The sequence below is a fragment of the Anoplolepis gracilipes genome, unplaced genomic scaffold (genome assembly GCF_047496725.1).
Source record: "Anoplolepis gracilipes unplaced genomic scaffold, ASM4749672v1 Contig19, whole genome shotgun sequence".
NCBI lineage: Eukaryota > Metazoa > Arthropoda > Insecta > Hymenoptera > Formicidae > Anoplolepis > Anoplolepis gracilipes.
The window spans coordinates 1068887-1090009 of NW_027328667.1; the positions used below are offsets into that span (position 1 = coordinate 1068887).

At 33.4% G+C, this 21123-nt stretch overlaps 2 long non-coding RNA genes and 1 other non-coding gene across 3 annotated transcripts; 2 read left to right on the plus strand and 1 right to left on the minus strand.

Annotated features, from left to right (window-relative positions):
* Positions 1–5454: 5454 nt before the first annotated feature.
* LOC140675559 (uncharacterized) lies at positions 5455–6321 on the plus strand. The gene is made up of 3 exons (XR_012048410.1): positions 5455–5614; positions 5877–5971; positions 6077–6321. It is a non-coding gene; the product is annotated as an uncharacterized lncRNA (long non-coding RNA).
* A 9583-nt stretch (positions 6322–15904) lies between these two features.
* Positions 15905–16573, plus strand: LOC140675607 (uncharacterized). The gene is made up of 3 exons (XR_012048411.1): positions 15905–15985; positions 16074–16207; positions 16472–16573. It is a non-coding gene; the product is annotated as an uncharacterized lncRNA (long non-coding RNA).
* Positions 16574–17076: 503 nt separating this feature from the next.
* Positions 17077–17148, minus strand: Trnaa-ggc (transfer RNA alanine (anticodon GGC)). The gene has a single exon. It is a non-coding gene; the product is annotated as a tRNA-Ala (tRNA).
* Positions 17149–21123: the final 3975 nt, after the last annotated feature.

A 21123-nucleotide genomic window follows, 5' to 3' on the forward strand; every position in this document is an offset into this window, starting at 1 on the left:
GAGTAACGAAATGGACAAATCCCATTTTATACTCCTTACTTCTTACTCCTTACTCTGTACCGCTTACTGCCATTATAGACCGGCCTTTAGACTTGGTGATGTGTTGCTTTCTTACTATCGACACTTCGTGTATCATATCAACGGAATAGAAAAATAATATGATTGTCAATTCTTACTTGATATTGCACACTGTAGACAAATGTTCGAGTATAGATATAAAAAAAATTTTTATTATTTATTTATAATATAAAAATTTCTTTTTTAGTGAATAAATTTAAGAATAACTTTAAAAATATTAAAAATATTTCTACCATTTTATTATTACACATTTATTGTACATGTATATAAATAAAACATTTATTTTATGTATGCTTTTATATGTATTTTGTAATAAATCGATGATAGCTATATGAAAAGATATATTTTCTAAGAAATATTTTTTTTTAAATTAATAGCTTTTACAACAAATATATATTTTAATATTTTTATATAAAAAAATATTTTAATATTTTATATAAATATTTATTAAATGTATTATTATTAAAAATAATATATTGATTGTGAACTATAAATTATAATTAATACATTACTTCAGCATACTTTCTAAGCACAATAATACTTTCTAATTACAAAAAATGACAAAAATATTTTAATTATTTTTTAATTAATTTACAAAAAATGAAATAATATTAATTAAATATATAATTAAATGCATTTTTAACACATATGTGTGACATATACATTATGACATACATTACTTGTTTTTTTTTTTTTTCCCGAGGGAAGTGGAAAATGCCTACCGCATCCCCGCCGGTCCCGCAGGGTATGTGGGGCTCGCACCCACTAAAAACCACTTCCCTTTCAGGTCTAAAAGAATGAGGCTTACACTACATGTCATCCAAAGTCCATTCGTGTACCTCAGTTCCCGGTCAGCATGAACGTCTATTGTTACTTGCTGCGATATAAAATGGCAGTAATTCTGCAGTATTTACCTATACGCCTCTCCATTCAATAAAAGTATAGAGTGCTTAAAATGATCCGCTCTTCAGACATCTGTTCCATTCTCAATCTGTAATAAGTAACTATATGCTGTGCACAGATTAATATCAAAGTAATTATAGAAATTGTGCTAAAATTATCGATTTTAAAATCTGAAAAACCATCAATTATATTTGTATTATATTAAATTATTAATTTGTTATAATAAAAACATGATTTTTTGCGCTTGTCGGAAACATAACAACAAAAGCGCTAAAAGATTTTATATTCTTATCCCAAAAAATGCAGTGTACAAAAAATATATATAGAATATACAAATAAAAATATAAATGTAAATAAAATTTAATAATATAATAGATATATTAATATAAATAAGAATAATAATTTAAATTTAAAAATGATACAAATAAAAATATTATTATGTACAATTTTTTCAGTGTAATTTTATTTTGACATTTAACGAGATAAGAATATGTATACACTTAACAATGGCAAGCAATGCATATATGAAAACATGTATGTGTGTGTGTGGTGCATGTGTCAAATGGTATTGTTAATTTAATAATTATTTTAAAGTTAATAACAATTCAGAGATAATAAGATTGCCATTGTTTCCGTGCATAATGTTATATACAGTACAACAAATTAATAAATTCGACTGGATCGCAATTTAAACTGAGTTAAATGATTGCATCGCAAAGTGACTTCAACCACATAGTGGGAAGTACTATAATTAATATACAGTATATTTAAAGTACTTTTAATTAATATACATGTCTCTCAACGTAATTTCTTATATATTTATAAATATTTAATATGCTTCATTTTTATCTGCTTATTACTATATATTTTCAAAAACAATGCACTTTGCGACGCAATCACACTTGTCAGTTTAAATTGCGATCTCGATTCTGCAATGCATTATTTTCATTATTTAAAAATTAAAAACAATAACATAAAATAAATTGCAACAATAAAATATATTTTAATTATTATAATATTTTAATTATTATACTAATATTTATATATTTTTTAAAATAATTTCTTTACATAATAGTAATAAGCAGAATTTTCTCATCACCTATTCCCAAGCGACTCAGGATGTCATTGATCATTATATTCAGAAAAAATTGATCATTTTTATTATATTATATATATGTATATATAAATATTTAATATAATTACATATTTTTAATAGTTCAATGACACTCTTTCTTTTTCTGAGTCGCTTTCTGTGCTTCGATGACATACTGCGGTTCCCGAATTGGCATATTTCTTTACTATCAATTATTTCAGGAACCAGGCAGTCCTCGTAAAATCGTTTAAGCAGTGGTAACATTTTTGATTCCCAAAATCTGTCATCACGCTCGACAAACGTGTACTTTAATCCAAAGGGTGTCGACACAGCAAAAATGCAATATTTTCTTTGCGTTATGTGGAGCTGCCCCTGTATTTGGAAATAGTACGTCTTTGATTCATACGAATGTCATCCGTTTTATCGAAAATTCGATGAACATCTGCAATCTTATTAAGCATTGTATCGGTAGAAGACACTTGCCGCGCCGCATAAGGACATTTAATCTCAACGACAGTATCGTTTCCGATAATGCCGTCAGGCGTTGCAGCAAGATATGGAATTTCTTCATCAATAAATATTCCACAATCATTGATTTCTATTCCCAACTCTACCTGCAATTGCTTTCGTGTCACCATCTCTTTTTCTTTACCCCACTCAACAGCCGCATTCGTCAGTCGAGGAGGATAAAGAATTACTTTTAAAAGATTTTGGCACGAAGTTGTTTCTCTTCTGCTGTAAACTTTTCCAAAGTTTGAAGCAGTGAGAAGATTTCGCCGTATGTTGTGCCACTCCGGGTTTTCATGCTGACCCCGTGTAGCACATTCCAATACAGCATGATTGCATTGTTGATCTTTTAACATTTGATAATGATTAGATCTCAGCTGTTCGTACATATGATCTTCTATATCTGGTCGTTTCGCATTTGGTCCGTAATCTTTATCGGCCGTAAAAGTTTTAGCAAAATATTTTGATGTACGAATAGAGAAACCTAATTCTTTTGCCGCACGCGCGCGTTGCTGATAGTTTTTATTTTTTTAAATATTCCGTTTTTCTATTATTTTTGTACACGCAAATGGTTCTTTACCTATTGCGTGACAAGTAGAACTTAATGCTTGCGCAGTATTAAATTGTATTACAGATGCTTTCACGCAGACTTGATAAGAACCTTTTTTTGCAAAATTAATACGTTTGCCACCAATAAATTTACTAATAATTCCATTGCAACTTTCCACGGAATTACTTGTAAATTGATACAGTAAACTATCAGCATTCTCTATTACACGTTTCATTACAATTTCAATTTTTAATAATAGCCCAGCCTTTTGTAATTGGGGCACAAGATTTTCTTCACCTTCTTTTTGTTCTCCGGTACAAAAATATTTAAGGGAAGAACAACCTTTATGCTCACCGAATACATGGCTGGGTATATTTAATAAATCTTTTATTAATCCTGCGACATTTTAACCTCGAGATCTTTTGCAATTTCGACAAAACTTTACAGCTTTTACTACAGCGTTCCGAATTTTCATTATGCTGTTCGTAACGACTTTTTTTAATTTGGAGATATTTCTACCACCACTACTACCCGCTTCGCGTATTTTATTACACATATTGCGGAGAAGATGATTCGTGCATTCAATCTTCTCCACAACAATATTTGAATACGGCGGGAAATCTCTTAATTTTTTTAATACATTGCTATCACCGTCACCAATATATTTAGCATAAATCAATCCATGCATTTCTAAACTAAGTCGGAAGTCTTCGAGGATTATATCACTTTCCATACTTGTAGAGCTTTGATCATTTCTCCAATTCTTAAAACATTTATATTTTTTCGGTTGTAAAGACAATTTTGCTACTCTTGCACAAACAATACAATATTTGTTTCTAACCCCGACAAATAAAACTTTTTGAGAATAATATCTCGTAATAATAGCTGCTCCAGACGGAGAATCATAACTACCACTATGGTAGGATCTTTTCATCCATGAGCCATCTGTTATTACGGGTATATGCGGAATTCCATCTATGACATCCCCTCTTTCAATTGCTAAACGTCTTTCCTCTTCGCCAGCTACGCACATTTCTTCTTCCGCAGCGGCGGCGAAGGCTTCCGACATTTCATTATGATAATTAATATACGTTTTGCTACTCATACATGGAACATCCACAGCAGCAAGAAATTTTTCAAGTTGCTTATGACCAGTCCCTGTCAATATAGTACCGCATACGGCATCTCTATTAACATCCAATATTTTATCGTCTATCGGTTCACTCCAGAAGTTATCTCTGAAGTGACACATTCGACATTCGACAAAAAATTGGGTTTTCAGACCCGTGACGCGTCGTTTTAGTTATTATAAGATCAGTGAAACAACATTCGCCGATCCAATGAGTAGACAGTCTCTGCAATTCAGTAAAAACATGCCCGAAATCGATGATACACATCGTCCATTAATCTCTACAAAATATAAATGATCTGCGTCGATGTTCTGATCAACATACAAAGCAATATTTTCGATATCTTCGATATTATCCATATTATTTTGCAAAGCAATATTTTTGATATCTTCAGTATTATCCATATTATTTTGCAAAGTAATATTCTCGATATCTTCAGTATCATCCATATTATTTTGCAAAGTAATATTGTCGATATCTTCGATATCATCCATATTATTTTGCAAAGCAATATTTTCGGTATCTTCGATATCATCCATATTATTGCTTTGTATTGTATTATCTAAATCTATCATCGCGCATAGATTTACAGAATTTTTCGGAAATGCATTCAATAATGACTGCGGTGTCAGCGTATCATTATCTATTATATTTCTCTCATTTGTATATGCGTTAGTCTCATTCGACAAACTTTCAGTTTCGCAAAATTGGCAAACGTCCGACTCAGATCCAACAGAATCTTCATTGAAAATGTCAATGACATTTTCTGCTTGGATTTTATGTGTCGAGTCGCATGCATCAACAGATAATTGAGAAAATGTATTTGTGAAAGATAATGATTGCGATTCCAATGTATTATTGTCTGTATTTCCTATATTATCTCGACATATATTATAAGACGTACCTGGTAATTCTGATACGCATCTCGAGGTTTCTTCTACATCTGGAGAATCCTCGATATTCTTCTCTTTATGAAAAGGATTCTTATTAAATTGTTGTATGTAACGCATTTTCTTAGTGAAAGAAATGCGTTTTAACGACGTGCATATCTTCTTTTTACCCTTTTTTTTGAAACTATTCACTCGCGTAAATTACTCGTGATGTACAAAACAATAACGCTATCAATAATACTTATGATCGACAATTGATAATCGCGTATGATCTATGGCTATTATGCACAGCTGTTATTGGTACAGACACCCAGTGAGAAAGGACCTATCGAATCGACATCGAATTATCGTCGAATTGATGTAAATTGCATCGATTCGATATCAATTTGATGTCGATTTGATGGTCATTTCTCACTGAGTGGAGTACAGTGCAGACGAGACGAAATGCCACTCAACGAACACGGTAAAATAATTATACTTTTGATATATATTACACACATATATATATATATATATATATATATATTTAATATTTTATCAACTATCAAAATATTTATCATGTAATAATATATAAATTACATACATACAGCGATATAAAAAGACTACTTATAAACATAACCTCTATTTATTTAATGTACAAACAATACATGTAACAATATCGATATATATAATATGTTTATATAAATGAATATATATATATATAATTTCATGTTATTTTTTTTCAGCAATCCCGATGCCACCTCCGGGATGGATAATTCCGCAGTCTGAGGTGCCGGGGACATCACGGGGCTCATACATTTTTATCGTGCCACAACCAGTAGTAAGTACTATAATTTTAAATATACACACACACACACATATATATATATATATATGTAATCAATTGTTTCTAAATAAAAATTAACTAAAATTAATTTTTGTTTAGAGTCCCCAGAGCGAGCGACGACGGCGTTATATATAACGTTATTATAACGTCGTCGGCGATAAACAACAACAACAGCAGCAGCTTCAACAATTATCACCGCTGCCGCCACTGCCACTACCGCTGCCGCTGCAAACACCACCACCACCACCACCACCATCGCCGCCGCCGCCGCCGCCGCTCCAGTTACAGCCACCACAGACGGCACCATTATCACCACCATTACCACAACCACAAATTTTAAAGGAATGGGGTCAAGGAGGATGGTCAGGAAGGATGGGGAGGAGGTCTGGGTGCATGGGGAGGAGGTCAGGGTACATGGGGAGGAGGTCAGGGAGGATGGGAAAGAGGTCAGCGAGGATGGGGAAGAGGTCAGGGTAGAGGAAGACGCAGCCGAGGAGGGAAAGTTCAAATATTTTATATAAATTAAAAAAATATAAATAATATAAATAATGTATAATAAAACATTTATACAATTATAATTATAAAATAAAATATATATACATATATATACAAAATATTTTTATTATTTTTCATAATTATTTATTAATTAATAATTTAATCAATTTATTACTATATTGAGTAGAAGTAAAGAGACAATAACAATGTACGATTGTCGTTTTTTAGTATTATATCTACCACAATCGCGTGTATTCAATATATTGGTGGCTGTGTCTATACGAATGCTACTATACAGGGTGTCCCAGAACAACCTTCCGTCCGTAAAATGACGTACTCCTGACACAATTCTAAGACAATTTTTCCTTTACCAAAATTTGATTTAAAGCGTAGTTTTTGAATTATAAGCGAAAATAGTTAGCAAATCGTCGAGAAGACAGGCAGGAGCGGCGCGGCGCACCGCGAGCGCGGGCGCAGCTGACCGTCCGATGAGTCAAAATCGCTAACTATTTTATCTTATAACACAAAATTATGCTTTAAATAAAATTTTGGTAAAGAAGAAAATGTCGTATAATTACGTCAGGAATAAGTGTTCCTTAAAATAACGTCAAACGCTGCGATCAGCTGATTGCTACACGCGATGTGTGTATGGCTGAGTGTGTGCGTAAAAGAAAGGGACAGAGTGAGTGAGTGAGTGAGTGAGTGAGTGAGTGAGTGAGTGAGTGAGTGAGTGAGTGAGTGAGTGAGAGAGAGAGAGAGAGAAAGAGAGAGAGATAACCGTCTCCGCGACGGCGCCGCGACGCTCCTTCGATTGTCATCGACCGCTCCTTCGATTGTCATTCACATTGTTGTCGACGATCTCAGACCGATCGATATATTGATTTTCCGGCTCAGCTGAGAGAGTCAATCAATATTTTTAAAAAACGCGTGCTACATACGTTTTTGAAACTATTGCATTTATGATGCGAGGGAAAAAATTTGGGAAAATTTATTTTTATTTTGCTCACAATAAGATGTTTCAACGTAAAAATATTTGGTCGCTCTGAAAAGAGCGGATTAATTAAAAAAAATTTTTAGAGCAGATGCTCGAAATGCCTGCTGTCTATCCTAACGCAAGCTCTCATGCGTTTTCTCCGCGACGGCGACGCTCCTTCGATTGTCATCGACATTGTCGTCGACGACTTCAGACCGATCGATATATTGATTTTCCAGCTTAGCTGACAGACACATCGCGTGTAGCAATCAGCTGATCGCAGTGTCCGACGTTATTTTAAGGAACACTTATTCCTGACGTAATTATACGACATTTTCTTCTTTACCAAAATTTTATTTAAAGCATAATTTTGTGTTATAAGATAAAATAGTTAACGATTTTGACTCATGCGGCGGTAATCACTCGTCAGACGGTCAGCTGCGCCCGCGCTCGCGGTGCGCCGCGCCGCTCCTGCCTGTCTTCTGTACTCGACGAGTGATTTGCTAACTATTTTCGCTTATAACTCAAAAACTACGCTTTAAGGGTCAACAGGACCCACGGTGGAGACCTCATGCGGAGACTTCAGAACTACAAATTCTTTTCGGCGATATTTCGGCTATAAATTAAGAAAGAATCATATTTAACAATGATATTCTTATTCAGGAGGATTGCTCGCAGCCCGCTAAGGAGCGATTTTTTGGAAAAAAGGCTTAAAATAAAATTTCATAAAATTGACACGAATAAGGTATACTGATCGTGAATGAAGTATATAGACCAGGTGCACCAATTGTAATTATTATAAATTTTTTAAAAGTCAAAATGCAAAATCCGGCTCTTTAGCGGGGTAATAAACTTTACAAGGAATATAGCAAAAAAAGTTTTATAAAGAAATATAACTTCTTTGAGGCAAAATATTACCGAATAGAATATTGTATCTGTACCTAAGGTGCAAGTGCAGCTAATTGTAAGAAATTGAGTTGGCAGCACCGCGTGATGGAGAGACAATATACGTCATCTCTGTCTCTCTTGTATTATTTATATGGCTGCGTTCGTTTGGGCGCTCGCACGCTGTAAACGTCATTTTATCTCTGTTACTCACTATATGTCAAAAAGAGATAGAATGACGCTTACAGTGTGCGAGCGGCCAAAACGATAGCAGCTTATGTAATATATTTGTATATATGCAAACACTAACAAAGTGCATGACATTAATATACTACGCACACACACACATACACGCGCGCGCACACACACATCCGCATTAAAAAAAAATTGGAAATAATTATAATAATTGAAATTTAAAAAAACAAACTAAATAAAAGTAATTAAAATAAATTATTGTAGAAAATTATGAATACAATCGCAATAAATAAAATAAAATAATAGAAAAATAAATAAAATAAATTAAGAAATAATAGGAAAAAATAAATATGTAGACATATATATATATATATATATATAAATATAAAATATTTATTAATATTATATTATATATTAATTATTAAATAATAATAATTTTTGTTTTTATTTAAAATAAAAAAAAGTTCATAATAATTCCTTCGCGAGAAGAAGGATTCATCCTCCCCTTTCTTCCCCTTGGAATCCATTTTGCTGGACCCGGAGCCGGAGCCGGTGCTACTGCCGGTGCTTGTGCCCGTGCCGATGTTCGTGCCGGTGCCGCTGCCGGTGCTCGTGCTGGTGCCGGTGTTGATATCGGTCCTGGTGCTGGTATCGGTCCTGGTGCTGGCATTGGTCCCGGTGCTGCTGCTGCTGCCGCTGCCTGACGCCGTTCGCGGCGTCTTTGGCGATAACGCCGGCGTCTTTCCGCTTGAGAAAACTAAAAATATAATTTTATAATTATTTTAATTTATAAGAAGTAATTATATAACATGAAAAAATTTCTCTCTTTTTCTGTTTTGTGAAGTTTATATTTTATTATAACTATTATAGCTGTTATATTATATTATATTATATTATAACTATTATAAATAAGGAAGCATATTATTATATAAGCTATGTAATATTACATACTCTTTTGTATTATACAGGGTGTCCCCGAATTGGCGGATCAACTCTCGTGGGTAGATAGAGCATGTTAAACTGAAGAAAAAAATCTTATATCATTTTGCTAAATTCACAATAATTAATGAGATATAAATTAATAAAGATCGGCCAATCCGTGCCAGTATAAGCGCGCGGCGCGAAGAAACCTCCCAGTTGTTACTTAATATTAGACGCGCGGCAAGACATAAACGCAGAACGCACTGTACATATCTCTTTCAGTACGCCCTTTGTACGTCCGTTGTACAGCGCTCCGCCTACTGTCTCGCTGCGCGCTTAGTATCAAGTAACAAGTAGAAGGTTTCTTCGCGCCGCGCGCTTATCCTGGCACGTATTGGCCCATCTTTATTAATTTATATCTCATTAATTATTGCAAATTTAGTAAAATGATATTAGATTTTTCTCTTCAGTTTAACACGCTCTATCTACCCACGAGAGTTGATCCGCCAATTCGGGGACACCTTGTATATAATTTCTTATTATTTTTATAAAAGAGTATAATTATATATATATACACACACAATAATTATACTCTTTTATAAAGATAATAATAAGAAATTATTTATAATAATTAAATATATATATTTTACATATATTTATATACATATATAAATATTTTATATTTATTATATATAGAACAAAGAGAGAAATATGTTGTGTAATATGAAATCACATAAAAATATCATATAAAAATCATTAAAATACTCACAGTTTGCGGTCTCTGCATTAAAAAAATGCAGGCAGGAGCCAAGGGACCAGGCATGTAGGTGGGGGGCGGCACGTAGTCGCTCGGCAGGAGGCCGGTCGGCATGTGGTCGACCGGCAGGAAGCCGGGCGGCACGTGGTTCATCGGCAGGTAGCCGGGCGGCACATGGTTGACTGGCAGGTAGCCGGGCGGCACGTGGTTGACCGGTAGGTAGCCGGGCGGCACGTGGTTGACCGGCAGGGGGCCGGCTGGCCCGTGCTCGGCCAATACGTACCCAGGTTGGAGTATTGCTGTAAAAAAATAATTATATTTATTTACATATAATTATTTATTTATATAAAACATATATGTATTTATATACATAAATGAATATACCATGTAAAAACTCATAGATTATAAAAATGTATATTAGAAAAAAATTTCTATATATATTCTTACATTATAACATCTAAAATTCCCAATTACATATTTTAATTACATATACTACATATATATATGTACAAATATAAATAAATAGAACAATAACTTACCGTGGTCACGATTTTCCATTGTTGATTTTCCACTGTATGTCAGTGATATCAGACCAGGTACGCGGCTCACGCTCTGTATGACGCACAAGCGCGAGCCGTGTATATGTGACGCCGAGTATGCGCAGAACTCACATCTACACGGCTCGCGCTTGTGTGTGCGTTATATGAGCCGTGAGCCGCGTACCCGGTCTAGCATCACTGCTATATGTTACCAACTGTATGTTACGAGTAGCGAATGCAATAATGTTTGCACAGTGTAAAGGTTATAGTTGTACCACGCAACCAATGAAAATGTATGTATCATAATTGGTTGATTTTGGAGCGTTTATAACAAATGGCAACATTATTATTTTGTGTGTGCTGCATATCTACTATATACACAGTTTAGTTTTGTTTTCAGTGTATTGTAGAGTGAAGTGTATACATAGAAAGTCCGTAAGATTTTGTTATTATTTAGTGTTATTGTTTGTAGTTTATTGAGACATACGATATATTATATATCAGTATGCCAAAATATAATAAAAGTAAACCCACGTCGATGAGACGTATGTCTACGTCAAAAAAAATGCGTCTCATAAGACATGAGTTAGATAAAAGTTGTTCTTTCTTAGAGAGCGGAAAGATCGCCGAGAAAGAACCTAAATGTGAAGTATCGGAATGCATGAAAATTCCAGGTACGTTACATTTATATGCATGCAAAAATAAGAAAAATGTAGATAAAGTCTCGTTAACATCGTTATCTTTATCAGATGCATTTCCTCAATTATCTGTCGATGCAAAAGCAGTTCAGTCAGAAAAAGTCATTGATATTTGCGATGATGATTCTGTTGGATCTGTGTCGGACATTCGCGAATTTTGTGAAAATGTAAATTTGTCGAACGAAACGCATGCATATACGAATAATAGAAATGCGATAGATAATGATCCGACACAGTTATTAAATACATTTTCTAAAAATTCTGTAGATGCATGCACAATGATGGAATCAGAAAATACAATGCAAAGCAATGATATCGAAGATATCGAAAATATTGCTTTGCATGTTGATGAGAACATCGACGCGGGTCGTTTGTGTCCTGCAGAGATTAGTGGACGACATATCGTCGATTTCGGACATGTTTTTGCTGAATTGAAGAGACTGTCCATTCATTGGATCGGCGAATGTCGTTTTACTGATCTTATAATAACTAAAACGATGCATCACTGAAAACCCAATTTTTTGTCGAATGTCGAATGTGTCACTTTAGAGATAACTTCTGGAGTGAACCGACAGACGATAGAATATTGGATGTCAATAGAGATGCCGTATGCGGTACTATATTGACAGGGACTGGTCATAAGCAGCTTGAAGAACTTCTTGCTGCTGTGGATGTTCCATGCATGAGTAGTAAAACGTATGTTAGATATCATGATGAAATGTCGGAAACCTTCGCCGCCGCCGCAGAAGAAGAAATGCACTTGGCTGGTGAAGAGGAGAGACAATTAGTAATTGAAAGAGGAGATGTCATAGATGGTATTCCACATATACCTGTAATAACAGATGGCTCATGGATGAAGAGATCCTATCACAGTGGTAGGTATGATTCTCCATCCGGAGCAGCTATTATTACAGGGTACTATTCCAAAAAAGTTTTATTTGTCGGTGTCAGAAATAAATATTGTATTATTTGCGCAAGAGCATCAAAACTTTGTTTAAAGCCTAAAGATCATAAATGTTATAAAAACTAGAGAAAGTAATCAGAGTTCTACTAGTATGGAAAGTGACATAATACTTGAAGGCTTCCGACATAGTATAGACATGCATGGGTTAATTTAAAGTAAATATATTGATGATGGAGATAGTAATGTATTGAAAAAATTGAGAGATTTTCCATCGTACCCGAATATTGTTGTGGAGAAGATTGAATGCACGAATCATCTTTTCCGCAATATGTGTAATAAAATACGCGAAGCGGGAAGTAGTGGTGGTAGAAATATCTCTAAATTAAAAAAAGTAGTTACGAACAGCGTGATGAAAATTCGGAATGCTGTAGTAAAGGCTGTAACGTTTCGTCGAAATTGCAAAGGATTCCGGGGTCGCAGAATTAATTGAAGATTTAATAAATATACCCAGCCATGTATTTGGTGAGCATAAAGGTTGTTCTTAAATATTTTTGTATTGGAGAACGAAAAGAAGGTGAGGAAAATCTTGTACCCCAATTACAAAAGCCTGGATTATTATTAAAAATTTAATTTGCGATGAAACGTGTTATAGAGAATGCTGATAGTTTGCTATATCAATTTACTAGTAATTCCGTGGAAAGTTGCAATGGAATTATTAGTAAATTCATTAGCGGCAAACGTATTCATTTTGCAAGAAGAGGTTCTTATGAAACCCGCGTGAAAGCATCCGTAGTACAATTCAATACTTGGCAAGCATTGAGTTCTACTTGTCACGTAATGGGTAAAGAATCACCTGTATGTACACTAATAATAGAAAATAGAAATATTTAAAAAAATAAAAATTATCAGCAACGCGCGCATGCGGCAAAAGAATTAGGTCTCTATATTCGTACATCAAAATATTTTGCTAAAACTTTTATGGCCGATAAAGATTACGGACCAAACGCGGAACGACCAGATATAGAAGATCATATGTACGAACAGCTGAGATCTAATCATTATCAAATGTTAAAAGATCAACAATGCAATCGTGCTGTATTGGAATGTGCTACACGGGGTCAGCATGAAAACCCGGAGTAGCACAACATACGGCGAAATCTGCTCACTGCTTCAAACTTTGGAAAAGTTTGCAGCAGGAGAGAAACAACTTCGTGCCAAAATCTTGTTAAAGCAATTCTTTATCCTCCTCGACTGACGAATGCGGCTGTTGAATGGGGTAAAGAGAAAGAAATAATGGCATGAGAGCAATTGCAGGTGGAGTTGGGAATAGAAATAAATGATTGTGGTTTATTTATTGATGAAGAAATTCCATATCTTGCTGCAACGCCTGACGGCATTATCGGAGACGATACTATCGTTGAGATTAAATGTCCTTATGCAGCGCGGCAAGTGTCCTCCATCGATGCAATGCTCAATAAGATTGAAGATGTTCATCGAATATTTGATAAAATGGATGACACTCGTATGAATCAAAGACACACGTACTACTTCCAAATACAGGGACAGCTCCACATAACGCAAAGAAAATATTGTATTTTTGCTGCGTGGACACCTTTTGGATTGAAGTATACGTTTGTCGAGCGTGATGACAGATTTTGGGAATCAAAAATGTTACCACTGCTGAAACGATTTTACGAGGACTGCCTGGTTCCTGAAATAATTGATAGTAGAGCAGAAAGAAATATGTCAATTCGGGAACCGCAGTATGTCATCGAAGCGCAGAAAGCGGCTCAGAAAAAGAAAGAGTGTCATTGAGCAATAATAAATGAAATTTATTATTGCTAAAAGGGGTTTTTAGTGGGTGCGAGTCCCACATAACCCCTCCGAAGCGGCCGATGGGGTATGCATAAGGCATTTTCCCCTCAAAAAAAAAAGGAAAAAAGGTAATGTATTGTACTCAATAATAGATTTATATATATATATTTTATTCATAAATATTTTAACGCTATTAGTAAAGTAAATATTGGCATACAATATCATTATAATCAAAAGTAAATATGAAATATAGGTATTATTCTTGTCTTTCTATCGTGCAGATAATACATAAAGTATATTGATAGCGAAAAAGTAGTAAATTGCCAAGTCTAATAGGGGCCCGTGTTTTACTTATTGTATATTAATTCATTTTGTTACTTATTATCCTACTCTTACTATTTATCATCATACAATATTTTATCGTATGTAATTTTAACTACAATTTGGACAGATATATACAGGTATTTACATATGTAAATATAAAATTTACAAAAACTGGGCGCTCGTTAGTCTTGTTGCATTACTGCTTTCTGCTACGAAAGGACAGAAAGGATTTTTAGGCCATATCTCGGTAATCCGATATGCTTGAGGAGGAACAAAAACAGCGCGATTGCGCGATCCTTTTCTATCTTATATGTGTCCGCGCGAGTAATACAGTGGTGTTTGTACGTATACGTACACACACCTATACATGAAACTCAGATTTCATTTTTAAGTGTTGGCAATCTTGAAACCAGAGTTTCGCATTGCCACCGCGCGAGGTCTCCAATATCAATTCGGAGTTTGCTCGTCGGTCCTGTCGACCCTTAAATCAAATTTTGGTAGTTTCTAGGCTCTCAAGTTTTGTTATATTTTTTCATGGGGACGGGGCGAAGCCCTGCCCCCTATGCACTCCCATCTAAACATGTACTTTGCAATGCATATACGATTCCACATGGGTTTGCAACTTACATAGCAACATAAAAAGGATTTATAAAAATTAAAAAAGATTTATTTAAAATTTTGTGTAAGTTACTAAAACGCATGCGCGCGTGACCGCAGCGCACGTCCATGTCACTATACGTCGCCCAAATGACAGGTTTCATAGTCTCAAAAGTGATCATCTTAAAAAACTTATATCTCGCTTCGCATGGCAGAGCGACGATTTTTTCTGCCAGATACTTTCGTTTCGAGCCAAAATCTATTACTAAAATAATTTTCAATAAAATCGGTGAGGAGGACCGCTTATCTTCATATTTACCTGCTTTTCTGCCACAGTGTGAATCAGCCTTAAAAGAATTTGGAATTTTATCGCACATGATTTTTTTCATTTTTCGGATAAACTATGGACCTCCAAACGTTGTAAAGAATTTATTCGTGACCACCTAACGATTCTGCATCAAATAAACTCTTTTAGTTTAACTCAATTAGATGAAAAATAAAAATGTTTAGCTAACTTTACATCAAAATTTTAATTATTTAATTTAAAAAAAACGATGAACCTCCAAACGTTTTAATTAGACTCTCAATCATCTCCGAACGATTTCCAAACGATTAGTTAATTTTAATTATAAAAAAATCAAAGTGGTTTGGCTAACTTTATGGAGCACATAAACTGCTTCAAGTTCAGGGTAGAAGCAGTTAATGCAGCAAACGTGATAATTTTAAATCTAGTGACTTTACGGCAGTAGTTAAATTTTCGTTGAAGCGGGTTTCAGTTGAAGCAGTTCTTTTGTTGTGATATTTTTTAAAGGAAAATGGATTTAGTTAATTTCGATGTGTATATAAATGAAGATGCAACTATACAATTGAAACTGATTGAGAATCTGCTGAAAAAGTTTTTACAGGTTAGTTTCTTTTTTTATACGTAATATATTATATATTTGTATATAATAATACAATATATTTTTTTATATATTTTATATATCTTTTTAGATAATGTCTATTTACAAGAATTAATACCAATAAAGAATTAAACAAACTCAATATAGAAACAGCAAATAAAATAGATGTGTCACAAGGTCAATCTAACGAGAAAGAAAATTGTTTTAAACAATATCAAAATGAAGGTACGATAGAACTTGAATATATTTATAAAAAAGCTAACTGTAGGTGCAAATGTAAAATAATAAGAGGGCTCTAGCAAAGAAAAATATAAAAAATAGAAACAGAAATAACCTTAGAAAGAGAGAAAATATTTCTCTCTTTCTTTCCAACGTTATTCTCTGTTCTTATTCCTTATATTTTTGTGTTACGGCTCTCTTATTATTACTTTCTATAACTATAAATTAATACTTTACATTTTATTAAAATTTTTTTGTTTATGTGTTTAGAAAGAAATATTTCATTTTGGGCACCAAATGACACATAACTTCTTATCACATTATATAAAGAAAAAGAAGACGACCTAAAAAAGGGACGATTAAGACAGGGACAATTTTGGGAAACTATTTCTAAGGAAATAAACAAAATTAATTCAAACAGTAAAAAAACTTCTGTTCAATGCAGCAACAAAATATCTTGTTTAAAACGTACCTACAAAAATATAAAAGACCACAACAACAAATCAGGGAACAATAGAAAAACGTGGCAATTCTACGAGGTATGTACGTGGAAAACTTATTTACTTTGTTAAATTTAAACTGAAAAAAATTAAATTATACTTTTATTTTTATAATTTGAAAATATATACGGCTCCAATATTTATAAACGTGATAAGATATACTTGGCAATGAGAGCTCATGCGCGGATGTTGATGCGTAAAGAAACTGCGTAAAGAAACTGCGTAAAGAAACTGCGTAAAGAAATTAATTCTTTTCACGAAAGAATTTTTAATTAGTGCACAGAGCACATATTTAGATTCTCATTTTTGAAAATTCTAAAAACCCCTCTATACCCCCCTAAAGAGATGTGGACGAGAAAAAATATCGGGGCGAAGTCGCTGAATCGGGAATTGAACCCGAGTCTTTCGCTTGCCGGGCGACTGCTCTTACCACTGAGCTATTCAGCCCCACGCCGATACTTCTCTCGTCTATTTGTTTATAAACCTCTTGATAGATAAACTGAAGAACGCGATTTTTCAGCCCCGCGTGAATTTTAATACTTTGAAAATATATACGGCTCCAATATTAAAATTCTATCTATGTTTCTTTATTTAAAAATTATATTTGAAAAAAGTATAGTATATTCAAGTATATTTGAAAAAAAATCCTAGACTGCACAGAAAGGTCAAAAGACATCTTAAAGATATTGAAAAGATAATAAGACGTTTTTAAGTTGTCTTTTAAGCATTTTTTAAAAGATATGTACTGTCTGAAAAGTAACGATAAAAGTAACTCTTAATTTCATTACTCGTTATCGAAAAATGTAACGAAGTTACTTTTTCCGTTACAAACAAAATTTGTTACTTTTTTCGGTAAGTGTAACAGTAACGACGTTACTTCTCAACCCTGGTTTAAAACTACCTGTTTCTGTTTTATCTAATTACCAAAAGCCTTTCTTGTACCATTTCCGATTGCCAGATCGCACAAGGTTCTGTCCTGTGTAACAGGGATTTAATTCCCTTATCAAAAAGAGACCATCGAACGAACAGGCTATTGACGTAGTTAAAAAGACCTTCGAGGTCATTGAGGTCTAAGGCTTTGCATTATTTATTCGAGTCGGAAACCAAGCGCGTTCTGACACGGGTAAGCAGTGTTCTCCTACAGACTCATTTTTCTTGAACCTGGACGTAATAATTTATTTAATGAGAACAAGAAAAAGGTATAAAAAAATTAATAAATGTTTAAGTAGACAGTATTTACTTTTTGTATAATTACATTTTCATAATACTTTTATTTACAAATTTTAGAACATAAATTATAAATTATTATAAATTATTATTGAAGGATTAGAGAAGGATCATAAAATTAATTTCCTTGACTTAACATTCATGACGGAAAATAATAATTTAATATTTGACTGGTATCACAAACCCACCTTTTCAAGGAGACACCTTAACTACTTCTCACATCACTCACTCCACCAAAAACGAGGCACAATCATAGGGCTAGTAGACAGAGTAATTTTTCTCTCAAATTCTAGATATCACAAAAAAAAATTTTGAATTGATCATCAGAATTCTGTTAGACAATAGTTACCCATTAAAACTGATTTTTAATGTCATCCGACTAAGATTAAAATCTATTATTAATAAAAAAAACCCTCACTAGTAACACATCAAATGTAGTGAAACTGGTTTATTTCACGATTCCTTATATACAAGGATTAACAGAAAAATTCAATAGTATAACTAAAAATTCGAGAGTGAAAATCGCACAGTATAGTCTTAACAAAATAAATTAATTAATTAGAGCTCACAAAGACATCATTCCCACTGAATCAAAAACTAACGTCGTTTATAAAATAAACTGTCTTCATTGTGACGCCTCATATGTTGATCAAACGTCCCGCAAGTTAAAAACTAGAATCACTGAACATAAAAGACATATACATCATAATACGAACACAAACTCGGTAATTACTAATCATAGGCGGGAGTTAAATCATGATTTTGCCTGGGATGATGTTAAGATACTTGATGAGACTCCATTTTATATTAAGAGGCTTATCTCTGAGATGCTGTTCATCAAAAGACAAAAGAACGGTCTAAATTTACAAATTGACACGGAAAATTTACCGAGTGTCTATCATGATGTTGTTAATGCTCTTCCTAAAATCTAGTGGTGAGAACACATTATATATATACGTAACTTATTGTTATTTGTCATTATCCGAGCGAACTCCATAGAACACGAGTCAACAATTTTAATACCAACCGTCACTATATATTGTTAATGAGTGAGTGAGCGCCTATCAGTTACTGATTAGTGATTATTAAGTCATAAGTTACTTTAGTTAAAACATCACTTATTTGCAGATTTCAACGACCATTGCTATTCACATACAATATTATAAGGTCAGTGATTTTTTTGTAATGGTGACTCTGTTGTCTGCCACATCTTTAAAAAACACCCATCGGAGATGGTCCTAACAATCAAGTTAATAGCTTTATTACACTTACATTTATAATTTATTATTAATATTTCTCGTTTTACTAAAACTGTACATTTATATTTTAATTATTGCGCTGAAGAAGACTTAAAAATGAGCTCGAAACATCCGCATTTGAAATATATTTAATTGTATTTTAATTTTTCTGTAAACATTTATCATTTTAATATATCTGGTTAGGTAATAATGCGAAAATGCGATACATAATTACGATATCAGTGATTTATTATTAGAGTTTTTGCGACATATGTATGATAAAGTTAAAATTTCTGATATTAATTATAACACATCTTACTTTGTTGAGTAATTATATGATTTGTTACTTATCACCTAACTTGTTTTATCAGTACACAGTTTTTGCTCTCCATTGTCGTTTGTAATTTATTGTTCTTAATTTATATTTAAGAGAGCACTGATTTCATTGATTTCATTTATTTATTTAATAAATTATTATAAAAACAAGAAAAGCAAAGATATTTTTGGCAAATGAAACATTGAATAACAGGTTTATCGCATTCACATTTTCATGTCGACATGATTTCTGCAGAAAGAAAACTTGATTTATATTTAAGAAAAACGTACATTTATTAATAAAACCTAACATAAATCGGTAATTTAGATTGATGGTGAAGCAATGAATGTATTCGAAAATGTATTTGCTGAAAATATCTTTGTTTTCTTTGTTTTTATAATAATTGTTTTTCTTATTTTTTTTGTTTCGATAATTTTTATCCTAAAATTTGTAAATAAAAGTATTATAAAATAAAATATAATTAGATAAAAACTAAATATTGTTGATTTAAAAATTTTTTATTTTTTTATCTTTTTCTTGTTGTTATTCTTTAAACATTTTCCTCTATAGAAATGTTTTATATTCTAACATTTTAAATTCTAACATTAGATACTTTAATTTATACATTACATATGAAAAATAGAAAGTAAAATTATAATTAAATAAAATTATATAGAGAAGTAGTTGAGTGATGAAATGGTTGAGGAATTCTAAATATTCTGGAACAAAATTAAAAATCAAAATTATTAACAATAAACAATAAAGAGAGAAGTGTACATACTATTGTTGTGCCTCCAGGAGGGGGGCACAGGATTTTTCAGGATCCGTTAGGGAAGGCCGGGGATACGACGGGCTGTGGCCACCTTTTGTTTTAATATTAGGTTTAATTGTTTACCTCCTCCATTTTTTTTATAATAAATAACAGTTTAAAAGAAATCAAAAGGTTTGGTATTTTATCACTACTCCCAGCGTACGTATCTACACTCGTGTGTATTGTCGGTTAAAGGGAGAGAGCGGTATCTCTCATATACTCTGTCGTACAGATAGTCTGATACGCGTCGGCTTATCTCAGGCGCGCGTATATCTCTTAGTTATTCATGTATCTCGTTCTATTTAATGACTCTCCGTGACGATTATTCCTCGTTAGGATCTAATCAACGACTGCCCGTCGCTTCATCGCAGCAGGTGCTGAGCTTCCCTCCGAACTGCATGGTTTTTCGGAGGGGGTCCCTTAGCAACATGACCAAATATGGTTATGTTGCTGAATTCGCGTTTTAGTGCAGGCGAGGAAGTTCAAAGTCGAATTTCCTCGCTTGTACTTTTAGCAATTCGGCGACACCTTTCCGGTTTCGTTTTCGCGCTCGGTCTCGGGCGCGCGTGGCTCGCTGCGTCAGCGGCTCGCGCGATTATCGCTTCGCTCGCGATGCATTCCTGCATCAATATAATTATATGTATATATATATGTATATATTCATTAAATCTGTAGCCTTTTCTGGGGCTATAACACCCCTCCCCCGTTGGAAAAGAAAACGGAGGTACAACGTTTTCTGTTTTAGGGAATTTATTTCTTTTTCTTAAGTTTTAAGTTTCCCGATATATATATATATATATATATATATATATATATATATATATACTATA